We start from the raw sequence: 13,356 nt of genomic DNA, 5'->3' as shown, positions 1-13,356 counted from the left end.
TGAACTAAAATAAAACCATGAAATTATGCAAATACTTAATATACAGTTTTCAATCTCCAATTTCAGATTAACTACCAAAAAATCATAATTAAGAATTTTCAAAAGTTTAAAGATGAAATGATTTCAAAACTATTTCACCTGTGTAAGGGAATTTTATATTTTTCCCTTCTGTTTCTTTAAGTAAATATCCCTATCTTTGTTTAAGGGAGAAAATGAGATATCTTAAAGACCATCTTAAAATTCAGAAAATAGGCAATAACTAAATAATTTGAGCAAAACTTATACCACATGTCCAACAGGACTGATGGAATTTAAAAACAGCTTATACAATTTTTACAAATTGCACAATATGCAATTTAGAAAGCAACATAGCACCTTAAATATATTTCATCTTTTTTTTTCCTTGACCTTGCATCAGTATTGTTTTTTTTTTTAATTTTTATTTAATAATTACTTTATATTGACACTCGTTTCTGTTCCAATTTTTTTCCCTCCCTCCCTCCACCCCCTCCCCTAGATGGCAAGCAGTCCTTTATATGTTGGATATGTTGCAGTATATCCTAGATACAATATATGTTTGCAGAACCGAACAGTTCTCTTGTTGCATAGGGAGAATTGGATTCAGAAGGTATAAATAACCCGGGAAGAAAAACAAAAATGCAGATAGTTCACATTCGTTTCCCAGTGTTCTTTCTTTGGGTGTAGCTGCTTTTGTCCGTCATTTATCAATTGAAACTCAGGTCTCTTTGTCAAAGAAATCCCCTTCCATCAAAATATGTCCTCATACAATATCGTTGTCGAAGTGTATAATGATCTCCTGGTTCTGCTCATTTCACTTAGCATCAGTTCATGTAAGTCTCGCCAGTCCTCTCTGTATTCATCCTGCTGGTCATTTCTTATAGAACAATAATATTCCATAACATTCATATACCATAATTTACCCAGCCATTCTCCAATTGATGGGCATCCATTCATTTTCCAGTTTCTAGCCACTACAAACAGGGCTGCTACAAACATTTTGGCACATACAGATCCCTTTCCCTTCTTTAGTATTTCTTTGGGATATAAGCCCAATAGAAATACTGCTGGATCAAAGGGTATGCACAATTTGATAATTTTTTGGGCATAATTCCAGATTGCTCTCCAGAATGGTTGGATTCGTTCACAACTCCACCAACAATGCAATAGTGTCCCAGTTTTCCCGCATCCCCTCCAACATTCATCATTATTTTTTCCTGTCATCTTAGCCAATCTGACAGGTGTGTAGTGGTATCTCAGAGTTGTCTTAATTTGCATTTCTCTGATCAATAATGATTTGGAACACTCTTTCATATGAGTGGTAATAGTTTCAATTTCATCCTCTGAAAATTGTCTGTTCATATCCTTTGACCATTTATCAATTGGAGAATGGCTTGATTTCTTATAAATTTGAGTCAGTTCGCTATATATTTTGGAAATGAGGCCTTTATCAGAACCTTTAACTGTGAAAATGTTTTCCCAGTTTGTTGCTTCCTTTCTAATCTTGTTTGCATTAGTTTTATTTGTACAAAGGCTTTTTAATTTGATGTAATCGAAATTTTCTATTTTGTGATCAGTAATGGTCTCTAGTTCATCTTTGGTCACAAATTTCTTTCTCCTCCACAAGTCTGAGAGATAAACTATTCTATGTTCCTCTAATTTATTTATAATCTCGTTCTTTATGCCTAGGTCATAGACCCATTTTGATCTTATCTTGGTATATGGTGTTAAGTGTGGGTCCATGCCTAATTTCTGCCATACTAATTTCCAATTATCCCAGCAGTTTTTATCAAATAATGAATTCTTTTCCCAGAAGTTAGGGGCTTTGGGTTTGTCAAACACTAGATTGCTATAATTGACTATTCTGTCTTGTGAACCTAGCCTTTTCCACTGATCCACTAATCTATTTCTTAGCCAATACCAAATGGTTTTGGTGACTGCTGCTTTATAATATAATTTTAGATCAGGTACAGCTAGGCCACCTTCATTTGATTTTTTTTTCATTAATTCCCTTGAGATTCTCGACTTTTTATTGTTCCATATGAATTTTGTTGTTATTTTTTCTAGATCAATAAAATATTTTCTTGGAAGTCTGATTGGTATAGCACTAAATAAATAGATTAGTTTAGGGAGTATTGTCATCTTTATTATGTTCGCTCGGCCGATCCAAGAGCACTTAATATTTTTCCAATTATTTAAGTCTGACTTTATTTGTGTGGAGACTTTTTTATAATTTTGCTCATATAATTCCTGACTTTCCTTTGGTAGATAGATTCCCAAATATTTTATGGTATCAACAGTTATTCTGAATGGAATTTCTCTTTGTATCTCTTGCTGTTGGGTTTTGTTGGTGATGTATAAAAATGCTGAGGATTTATGGGGATTTATTTTGTAGCCAGCTACTTTGCTAAAATTATGAATTATTTCCAATAGCTTTTTAGTAGAATCTCTGGGGTTCTCTAGGTATACCATCATATCATCTGCAAAGAGTGATAGTTTGGTTTCCTCATTGCCTACTCTAATTCCTTTAATTTCTTTCTCGACTCTTATTGCCGAGGCTAGTGTTTCTAATACGATATTAAATAATAATGGTGATAGTGGGCAATCTTGCTTCACTCCAGATCTTACTGGGAAAGGTTCCAGTTTTTCCCCATTGCATATGATGCTTACTGATGGTTTTAAATATATGCTCCTGACTATTTTAAGGAAAAGTCCATTTATTCCTATGCTCTCAAGTGTTTTTATTAGGAATGGATGTTGGATTTTATCAAATGCTTTTTCTGCATCTATTGAGATGATCATATGGTTTTTGTTTGTTTGGTTATTGATATAGTCAATTATGCTAATAGTTTTCCTAATATTGAACCAGCCCTGCATTCCTGGTATAAATCCTACTTGATCGTAGTGTATTATCCTGGTGATGATTTTCTGTAATCTTTTTGCTAATATTTTATTTAAGATTTTAGCATCAATATTCATTAGGGAGAATATATTTCATCTTAATTAGAGGAGATGCAGACATGTGACCTCTTTAAGTTACCAGAGAGCTTTGTTTTAATATCCAGCTTTTAGCTTAAAATTAAATACACTCATATTTCTAAAATATTATACCCAGATAAGTTCACTGTTTTAGCACATACCAGTTAATTGTAATTATCTCATACAATTTAGAATCATCTAGGTGACTCATTATTTTTCACATTTCTTATCATGTGAATGAAGTTTATATTTTACAACTAAAATGTATATGACTGTCAACTAGTGTACCTGGAAAGAACTTGTCAAGTCACAAAATCTATTCCTTGGGAATTTAGTATCCTGAAACTTTGTCATTTTTTATTCAACCACCAAAATTACACTAACACTGAATGGTAATGATTTTACTGGGATTTCCTAGGGATGAATTTGTAATGATAGTAATTGTAGATAGATTGTAAGATAGTCAGTATTAAAGCATCAGAAATGGCAACTTTCTACAGGAACTCACCTATAATAAAATCTGGAATTTTATATGCTATTACTATTCTGCATTTGCTGTTTTAGCAGAATCCCTAATTAAATTGGATGACTTTTCATCAAATGACAGCTCAAAGTACATGAGACTTTCCTAGAAGGATCACAGAGCTAGAGCTTCAAATAGTATCAATAATAAATATGCCAACTTCATTGTTAATTGCAATTGTACAGACAGTTTGGCACTTGGATAATTTCAAGCTTCTAGTGTTTCATCTATATGATTATTCCCTAAAAATCCATATGAAAAAGAATCACAATGGAGGAATGTTCATTCAAAGCTAAAACAATGAACTGATGAAGTAACTGAATAGAAAATTAATTATGTGGCTTATTATATAATCTTGAAATGTAATAATCAATTGTCAGTCAAAATTAGTATTTGTCGAGCATCTATTTTATGTACTACACAGGGCTAGATTTTATAGAAACTACAAATTGGCAAAGAAATAAATTAGCATGTGGTTGTGTCCTTCAAAGCTTAAATGTAATTGAGGAAGTAATACAAATATAAGAAAAACTAATTCCCGTTAATATTAGTTTCAGTTCAAATACTCATTGCACTTAATCTAATCACCCCTACACTTTTATACCAAAGCCTTTTCTTTTCTTTTTCTCACCATTTATTTAATATTTTATTTTCCCAGTTACATGTAAAACAATTTTTGACATTTGTTTTTAAGACTTTGAATTACAGATTCTTTTTCTTTCTTCTCCTTCTACTGAGAAGACACATGTGAAGTTATGCAAAAGATTTTTATAAAAACCATGTTGTGGAAGGAAAAAAACATAAGATTCCTCCCCCAAAAAAATCTCAAGAAAAATAAAGTTAAAAAAAAAGTTTGTTTCAATCTGTATTTAGACCCAATTAATTTTTTCTCTTGATATGGACAGCATTTTTCATCATAAGCCCTTCAGAGAGTAATCTTAGATCACTATATTGCTGAGAATAGCAAAAGGCATCCACAGTTGATCATCCCACAACATTGCTATTACTTTGTACACAGTCATTTCACTTTGCACAAGCTCATGGAGGACTTTCTTGATTTTTTTGAGAGTATCCTGCTTATAATTTCCCAGAGAACAATAATATTCCATGATAATCAAACAGCACAATTTATCTAGCTATTCCCCAATTAATGAACATACTCTCAATTTCCAATTCTTTACCCTGAGAAAAGAGCTGCTATTAATATTTTCATCCATATAGGTTCTTTTCCTAAGACCTTTTCTTGTAACTGTGATATCTTCAGCACTTCAATAAACATACTCACTAACATAATCACATCTGAAATTGCAGCTTTTTCTTCTGAATTCTCAGGGAGATTCAGAATCATCATTAAGACACTAATGTTTCAAAGAGTGGGGAAAAAAGTATATGTTTACCAGATGAGTATTATTCTATCTACAATACTTCAAAGTCCAAGTCATAGAACTTAAAAAGAGACAGAACAAAAAAGCAGAACAAGAAATCTATAGTATTATTTTCAGGAGAAAGTCTTCCAAATAATTTTTCCAACAGACTTTCCTATATCCAATATGTATGAAGCACTTTTTTGGTGCAAGATATTATGCTAGTATTATAAATCGTACCTGTCCTCAATACATAGATAATTAAAGTACATATAAATAAGTGACATCAAACATTGAGATGAAAGAATCGTTTCTTCATTTCTTCTGTAAGAACAGGAAAGAAGAGCTAATACAGAAGCCAATAGTACCTTTCAACTAATCAATTATTCACACTGCAATTCCCATCTGGCCTCAATAGAGAAAGCCATTCTCAATGTCATATTGTTAGTAAGCAATATGACAATATTTATACTTACACACACACACACACACACACACACACACACACACACATGAGATTTCCTCAATCAGGCAAAATGCATTATGTTGCTTTTAATATCTTTTTTTCATGTTGAAAAAAAAACTTTTTAAAAGTTCTGTCTCTTTTTAAAATTTTTTAATCAAACAGTTCTCGTTTACTAGATGGACAAGTCATTTTTCTTCTTTACCTCTGAAAGGAGGGGGGTGGATTAAGTAAGTCAAATTATTTTTAATACTAAAATTTGTTAGGGAATTCATAGTTTTCTTATTTCTAGGCTTCTACATCATACCAGAAAAGTCAAGAACAAAAACTTCCACATCCTTGAAAATCCTAAATAATCTGCAAGGAGAATACATAAGAGATTTTGCTAGCAAGTTCACTTACTTCAGTTATGCTTGGCAAGTGACATTTACTTATGAGTTACTAGCTTGTTCTTGCTCATTAAATAGGACTTTTGCTGCAGAACTCTGAGTTCAGATAGACTAAGCAGAAGAAGAGACAAAATAGGAATATTTGTTCTTAAAAGTTCATGTAAATGTTCCATTTAATGGGCAAATAAAATGGGGGAAAAAGGAACATTCAAGCAGAGAAGATAAAAATATTTACATTATGATTTTAAAATTACATTGGAGATAAGCTCTCTCACAAGACTCATACTTTAGAAAGCCTTCTGAAAGTTCAGTTACTCAAATAGCTCATGTGTCTTTCTTAGCAGTGAATATATATCCATGGATTACGTGTGTGTGTGTGTGTGTGTGTGTGTGTGTGTGTGTGTAATGCACATATGTATATTATGTATGTACTTTGGATTATAACTGCTTCACCTTATGATGAAGAAAATTGAGACACTAAGTCTGTCATTTAAACTCAAAATATTAGGTGTTATCTCTGACTCTCACTAGTATTTCTCTCAACTCCTCTGACTGCTTTCATTCTTTCTTCGTAATGCTTCTTATATTACCCTGATTCTAATCTTCTTTGCTTCCAATCCATTCTTGTGTATGTATCACTGACAGGTTAATTTTTGCAGTCTTAATTTTATCGGGTCACTACATTGATTAAAAACAAAAACAAAACTCAGTTAATACCCTTCCATTTGTGTCAATTCAAAATATTTGGTTGGGCATTTCAGGCCCTCCTTCATCTCACCACAAACTATGTTTCCAAATTTATTTCCTAGTAGATCCCCACAAAAATTTTCTACTCTAGTTCAAAGTAATATAACCATTATCTCCTAAATATGTCTTACTCCTTTATTCAGTTTTTCTCCTTAGCTGGAATGCCAGCAAATTTTGCTTGACCTCTGAAGCCTACCTAGCCCCCAAGGCCCACCTCACCTCTCTAATCACCTCTAATCTAAGTGAGGTGTTGCTTATCATTTTGTAATAGCTCTCATATGATTGCCTTATATTGTTGTTTCTTTCTAGTATTAATTTTTCCCATGTATGTCTTTGTCTCTTTCCATGTCCTCCATAGTACCTACCACTAGGCAGTAGTCTATGAAGTTTGTTTTATAAATATTTCTTACTAATTTATAACTAATTAAACATCAAGTTTCAATGTTATATAATAAGCTGTTATTCATCCTTTGTTTTTGAAGAGGACCAATAACATCACGAGGTAACATCTTGATTCATTTGTGTATGGGATTTAATGAGGAGATCTGAACAAAGTGATCAGTCTCACTCTCTTTCAGAGTCATCAAAGTTCACAAGACAACTAGCAATGGACTAGGGTGATCCTCAAAGTCTGACCAAGTTCTAAGTGCTCCTCAGCACCTTCTTCAGCCTCCTTCATGGCTACTGATACAAATTGTTATTTATCTAATTAGTCTTTCTCTGCCAATTGTACTCATCTATCCAGAACCTCATCATTTTGCCTAGGACCATGCAGCTACTAAATATCTGAGACCAGATTTAAACTTGAGTCTTCCTGACTCCTGGTCCATTTTTATCTACTACTATCTGTTTCATAAGTTTTCCTAGCTTTGTTTAAAATTACCACCTTCTCAGAAGTGGGCAACACATGATGTATTAGTATTCCATTACATTCATATACCAAATGAATTGAGCCATTCTGTACATAATAGGTGGGTACCCTTTGCTTTCTTTATCCCCTCCCACCTCCGCTATATATAGTTATAACTATAAACATTTTTCTCCTTTTAAAAAAGATCTCTAAATGGGTATTCACATGCCAGTAATATATCAAGTCAAAAGATACAGAATTTATTGATTTTTTTGGTATAGTTTCTAGTTGCTTTCTATAAGGACTAGACCAGTTAGCAATTCCATGGATTGAACAATAATGTGCCTGGTTTTTGTTTTGTTTTGTTGACCTGAGGGTAAGAGTATTGGAGAAAAGAATTATAAAAAGTAATGTCAAGATTTCAGATTTTGTGAAATTAATAAGTTTTTGCATAATCAAAATTAGTATAGCAAGAATAAAGGAGTCAATTATGGAGAAAATCATTGCATCAAAATATCTGTTACAAGGCTCAGACATCCAAAACATACAAGGAACTAGCAAAAAATACCATTTCTCTGTGGACACTTGCGTAAAAGGATGAGAAAAAACAATTACAAATGAATAGTTGAACACTTTTAATTGCCTTATGAAGGAGAGCTAAATAATAAAAGAATGACAAATTTAAAGAATTTTACCTCACATTTTACAAATAGAGAAAGATGAAAAAAGATAGGAAAAGTCAGTGTTCTAGAAATTGTGGTAAAACCAGAATGCTAAATGCATTGTTGATTGAGCAATTTGGAATTCTGCAAAGAGTATGACTAAAATATCCATAACCTTTTACCTAGAATCTATTCTTTGGCATATGCCTCAGGAAAATTAGTGACAGAAGAACCGTCTGATATATTTAAAAGAACACATTTTGTGGTACTAAAGAATTAGAGATTAAATAATTGCCTTTCAATTAAGAAAAGGCTAAATTGCTTGAATGTAGTACACTGCATTATTGTGTTATATGAAACTATGAAGATGCAGAAATATTGGGAAAACTTCTATGGCTGATGCAGTGCAAAGCAAAGGAAACAAAACAACAATGGAACATTCAGAATGATTACAGTGGAACATTATAGACAATCAGTTGAATGCTGTAAAATTTTAATGGCCAACTTTGACCCCATAGAAAAGACATAAGAAAGCATCAGCTCTTTGAAAAAGTGATAGGATTGGAGATGTGTGAGAATATTTAAGACATCCTTTTTGGCTATATTCTTTAGTTTTGTTAAACTGTGTTTTTTCCCTCTCTTTCTTAATCATTGTTATAGGTGTGACCCTCTGGAAAAGAGAAGAATACTTGAAAAATCCTGGTGTTATAAAATCAAAAGATATACATAAAAATATTTTTAAAGCCTCTTAATTAACTTTTTGAGATTAACTGGATCTACTGAGGGGGCTAATATCGTGGGATATCAGGTAAATCATATTAGTTCATGGTTGATGTAAACCAGGTGCTCAGTGATTGTGGTGAATCTGACTGTGACTGCAAAAGGACAAGAGTTGATATTTCAGGTTCCTTGGCTTCCTGTATAGGATTAAACTCATTGTGGCCTTAAGTGATGTATGAATAAAACTGTTTTCTATCCCGAAAACGATGTCCATCTTAATGTCCAAATTTGATGACCATTAAATAAAACTTTGCCTCAGTTCCTCATCTGTCCAATTAGCTGGAGGAAGAAATGGTAAAGCATTCTAGTAACTTTAAAGAGATCACAAAGAGTTGGACATGACTGAAATTTCTTAACAACAAAAGTGTATACCCTCACAAGGTCAAAAACTGAGAGAGAAAATCTATTTCTATAAGAAATCACTTTTTTTGAGTAGTGGAAAATAGAAAATAAAGTGGGTAACCATCAGTTGGGAAATGGCTGAATATATTATGTGACTGTAATAGAATCTGGTTGCTTTGAAAAAGGATGAAAGGGATGGACTAAGAAACATATAAACTGATGCAGAATGAAAGAGTAGAACTAGGAGAATTGTGTATGCACCACTGTAAGAGAAAATTTATTTGAAAGATTTAAGAATTCTGGTTAATGCAGTGACCAATTGTAATGGGCTAAAGCTCTTGAAGCCCTCTTTGCATTGAGGTCCCTCTTAGCACTTGAGGCTAATTAGCAATTGGACAATACTCTATTAATATATATGCTTGTAGAAAGAATGGCCCCACCCACTCTCTGTGCAAGCTGGACGTGTTGTATAGGAGATTGGAGAGGATTGAGTGGGTGGGGTTGAGAGCCAGAAGTACTGCTGACGGGATGTGTCTCAACTACTCTCACTTTGTATCACCATTCCCCCTTCACCTACCCAAAGAATAAAGATTGAGGATTTTCCCTTAAACCTGAATCCCTGACTCCAGCTGATTTTAAAATATGTGGTCATCACAACCTGTCATCACTCCAAAACAATAATGATGAAATAAGTTTTCCACCTCTTGGCAGAAAAGTGATGGATTTAGAGCTGAAGAATGAAACTGTCACTATTTCCACCTTCTTTCCCTACCTATATTCTCCTTGTTGAACAAAACAAAACAAAATAACCAACAACCATGTAATAGGTATGAATAGTCAAGCAAAATAAATTCCCATGTTAGCCATGTTAGCCAAAATGTAAGTTTTCCTAGATTTTCCTGAAATTACTTCTTTTGCTATTTCTGACTCAATTACTCAATTCCATTACATTTTCCCCCATTTGGTACCATTTTCCCCCAACCATTCCCCAATTGATGAACATCCTATAGTTTCTAATTCTTTGCTAAAACAAAAAGAGTTATTAATATTTTTGTACATATGGGAGACATATACTTTAAAACATGACCTGTACAACATAGTTTATGGGATGTAGGTACAATACCTTAAAAGGATATCTCAAAAGTCTTAGTGTATTTAAAAGTCTACAATCAGACTCAATAAGGAATTAAAGGACAGCGAAGTAGTAATAGTGATATAAAAAAGTGTCAACAAAACATTTTTTAATAATTCAGAAAATAGATAAAAGATGTTTGCAAGAGATTAGTCAGAACATCATTAGTTACTCCCACATTAAAATTTAATGTATATTTTAAAATCTTCAATCTGTATATAGTACTCTTTTCATGCACTTTAAAAAATTTTAAATGTTCATATTTTTGTGATTTTCTAATTTATAATAAAAAGTCAAAATGAAAACAAGAAGTTTGCAAGTCAAGCTGATGGGGTTAAAGGCAGACAGTTGTTTAAAGGCAACTAATAAGACAGAATCTGATGTTATACTCCTTTATCTCTACATAGGAATATACTTATATATGTGTTTACTTACAATTTTTTTCTAATCAGAATGGTTAAGAAATTATGGGTTCCCAATAACTTAATTTAGCAGTAAACCAAGGAATAAAAAAGATGGATAAAGATGACCATAATAAGGTTTAAAAAGACTGGACGTCTCTTCTTAGATATGTACAAATGTACTGGTTTATCTCCCAATTGTGTACCTTTACAAATAAATTTGCACAACAGATCATCAAATAAATCACCAGATTATCACCTGTAGAACCCAGAATGCTAGAAGTATAAAAGACTTAGGGATTCAGATAGTACAATTTCTCCATGTTATAGATGAAAGAACTGAAACTTGTAAGGGAAAGAGACTTGAAATTTTAATGTCAGTCAGGGCTTATATTCAGGTATCTTGACATATAGTCCAGCTAGAATCTTTGCTATTTCAGTCCAGTTTTTAAAAAGGGTTAAGTTTGTTTCAGATAACTTCAGCAGTGTAAAAAAGGTATCTAGAAGAAAATAACTACTTTATCAAAACTTTAAAGTAGGTACAAAATATAAAGCTTTAGGGGCTCATAAGTTAACATGACAGGTAATTTTTGTGAAAAAAAATTATTTTTGTTAGAAATTTTTTTTAAAAGCCGACTAGAGATAGCTTTGAAAAATGGGACAATTGTAAAGTACTTGTTAAAGTAATCAGTGATAATGATATACATCTCAAGTTGCCTTTGAACCTCTTAACTAGAAGAATAAAAGCATAATAAATTTAGATGAAAATTACAATTTGATAGGAGTAGAAAGCTTCAGAAATTCTTGAAAAATGACAAGTAAATGGGATAAGAATAGTTCTTAATTAATTGAACCCACCAAATAAAGGAAACTGATTTTACTTTCACCACATAATACTTAAATGTAATCCTGATAATTTGTTAAACTTTCAATTTAACCAGAGAAGCCTTCTTTTCTGGTTAATCACCACAAGAGTAGCCAGGTATTAAAGTCCAAATCCTTTATTATCTCCTTCAGTCTAGTTTCCTTGCTAACTTTCTTGAAGGCCTTCCTAAGTCTTGGTTTCAGTGGAGACGTGCAGGAGGCCAGCCACCATGGTGGTGTGAGATGGAGTGAATGTCTGAGTCCAAGGGCTTTGTGCTCCAGCTTCCAGCCACCACAGAGGTGGATGATGGAATGAATCTGTCTCTTAGTCCCACCCTGGCTGAGTTTATCCCAGCTTACATGTTCTATTATAATTACAATGTCATAGGTGTGTTTCTTGTGGAACTATATTAAGTACTAAGTACATATACTGAACTAGAGAACTATTTATCACCATGCTAAACTAGATAACCATTGTCTTATCAATTCCATTGAGTTAGCACCTTGTAAGAATCCTTTTTAAAAGTACAACGTTCTAGCCCATAACAATTCTTCTCATTAGTTTTTTGGTATTTCCTTTTACTTCTCATTTTTCTTCCCAATTTTTCCTTTACCTCTCTTACTTAATTTTGAAAATCCCTTTTGAACTCTTCTATGATCTACCTTTCCACCTTTCCTCCCTCTGTCCACATATGGTATCATGCCTACAGATGTTCTTAAAAGCTTTTTTTTTTTTCTCTTTGGCATCTCTGAACCCTTCCAAGATATCTTGAGGTTTACTGGCTAGATTTCTTTCTTAAAGATCAGGCCTTAAACCAAACTTAATCTGATTCTAATTGGCTACCAATAGGTCCTAGGCCAAGCCCCATTTGGTCATTGATTGACTCAAATTGAGTGTAAGTAGCAGTCATTTCTACTTTGGCCAGAAACCCTGAGGATCTTCCCTTCCCAGATTCATTCATTCATTCATTCATTCATTTAGATTTTTTGTGTACTAGGTGAAAGATTCTTTGCGTCATTTGCAACCTAACCTTAATCACTGAATGAGTGCAGCCTCAGTGAAACTGAGACCTGTTAAAAACCTTAGGTTTAAAAGGCTAAGGCCTTCCATCCAGGACTATCTCCAATCATCTTGCTATATATCTTGCCCCTCAACCTAAAAGATTCTGGAGGGGAAAATGAGGCAGGTGACCCTGCACTCACTTAAATCCAACTCACTTGCATGTCATAACATTACCTCCCTAATGCCATGGTCCTCTTTGAGAAAGGACAAACATTAATTTTTCTTGGAGGCTTTGGATATAGGAGTTTTGACTTTATTATCTTCTCAGTGTGTGTTTTGAGCTTCCTTGTTACCATAGTAAATTTCTGTAATCAGAATCTTTTTGTTATTTCCTTATTTCCCCAATCTATTACTTGACTTTTAACTCTTTATTAAAGTAGTGCTTTATTTCCCAAGCTTCAGGGTTTTGTGCATTTGTTTTCAGAGAGAGAACAATTCCTTCTTGGGATTTGTAAGTTTTCAGTTCTTCCAAGGACCATCTTAATTGTTAAAGATGGAACAAGGTCAAGTAGTCCTTGTGTTTTAAAGATCCCTCACAAGTCTTGCAGGAAATGTTGAGATAATGTTTTATGAGCATATTGAACAGAGCTGTGAGAAAGCTTAACCCTAGTATAAATTCATTGGGGGTGGGGAGGGAGGGAGGCTGAACTTTAGTCCACAGGAGCTTCTTCCCTCAGAGATGGAGAATAGGCCCAGGCTTATTATATAGAACAAAGAATATGGTTACAGAATAAAATCACAGAGTAAAATCAAATGTAAAACCGAAGATCAAGAATTAA

At 33.2% G+C, this 13,356-nt stretch overlaps 1 protein-coding gene across 2 annotated transcripts in view; it reads left to right on the top strand.

The window, feature by feature from the left end:
- Nucleotides 1–13,356, top strand: part of STX8 (syntaxin 8) — a 287,983-nt gene that overhangs the window by 240,003 nt on the left and 34,624 nt on the right. The window contains exon 8 of one of the 2 annotated variants that reach the window (XR_007953408.1): nucleotides 8,656–8,803. The exons of the other annotated variant lie outside the window; for it this stretch is intronic. The gene's annotated coding sequence lies outside the window, so the exon portion shown is untranslated. The remainder of the gene's footprint in view (nucleotides 1–8,655; nucleotides 8,804–13,356) is intronic. 2 annotated transcript variants of the gene reach the window in all.

The sequence above is a fragment of the Antechinus flavipes genome, chromosome 4 (genome assembly GCF_016432865.1).
Source record: "Antechinus flavipes isolate AdamAnt ecotype Samford, QLD, Australia chromosome 4, AdamAnt_v2, whole genome shotgun sequence".
NCBI classification, from domain to species: domain Eukaryota; kingdom Metazoa; phylum Chordata; class Mammalia; order Dasyuromorphia; family Dasyuridae; genus Antechinus; species Antechinus flavipes.
The sequence above is the reverse complement of the archived record's forward strand: the minus strand, read 5'-3'. Positions and strand labels throughout refer to the sequence as shown.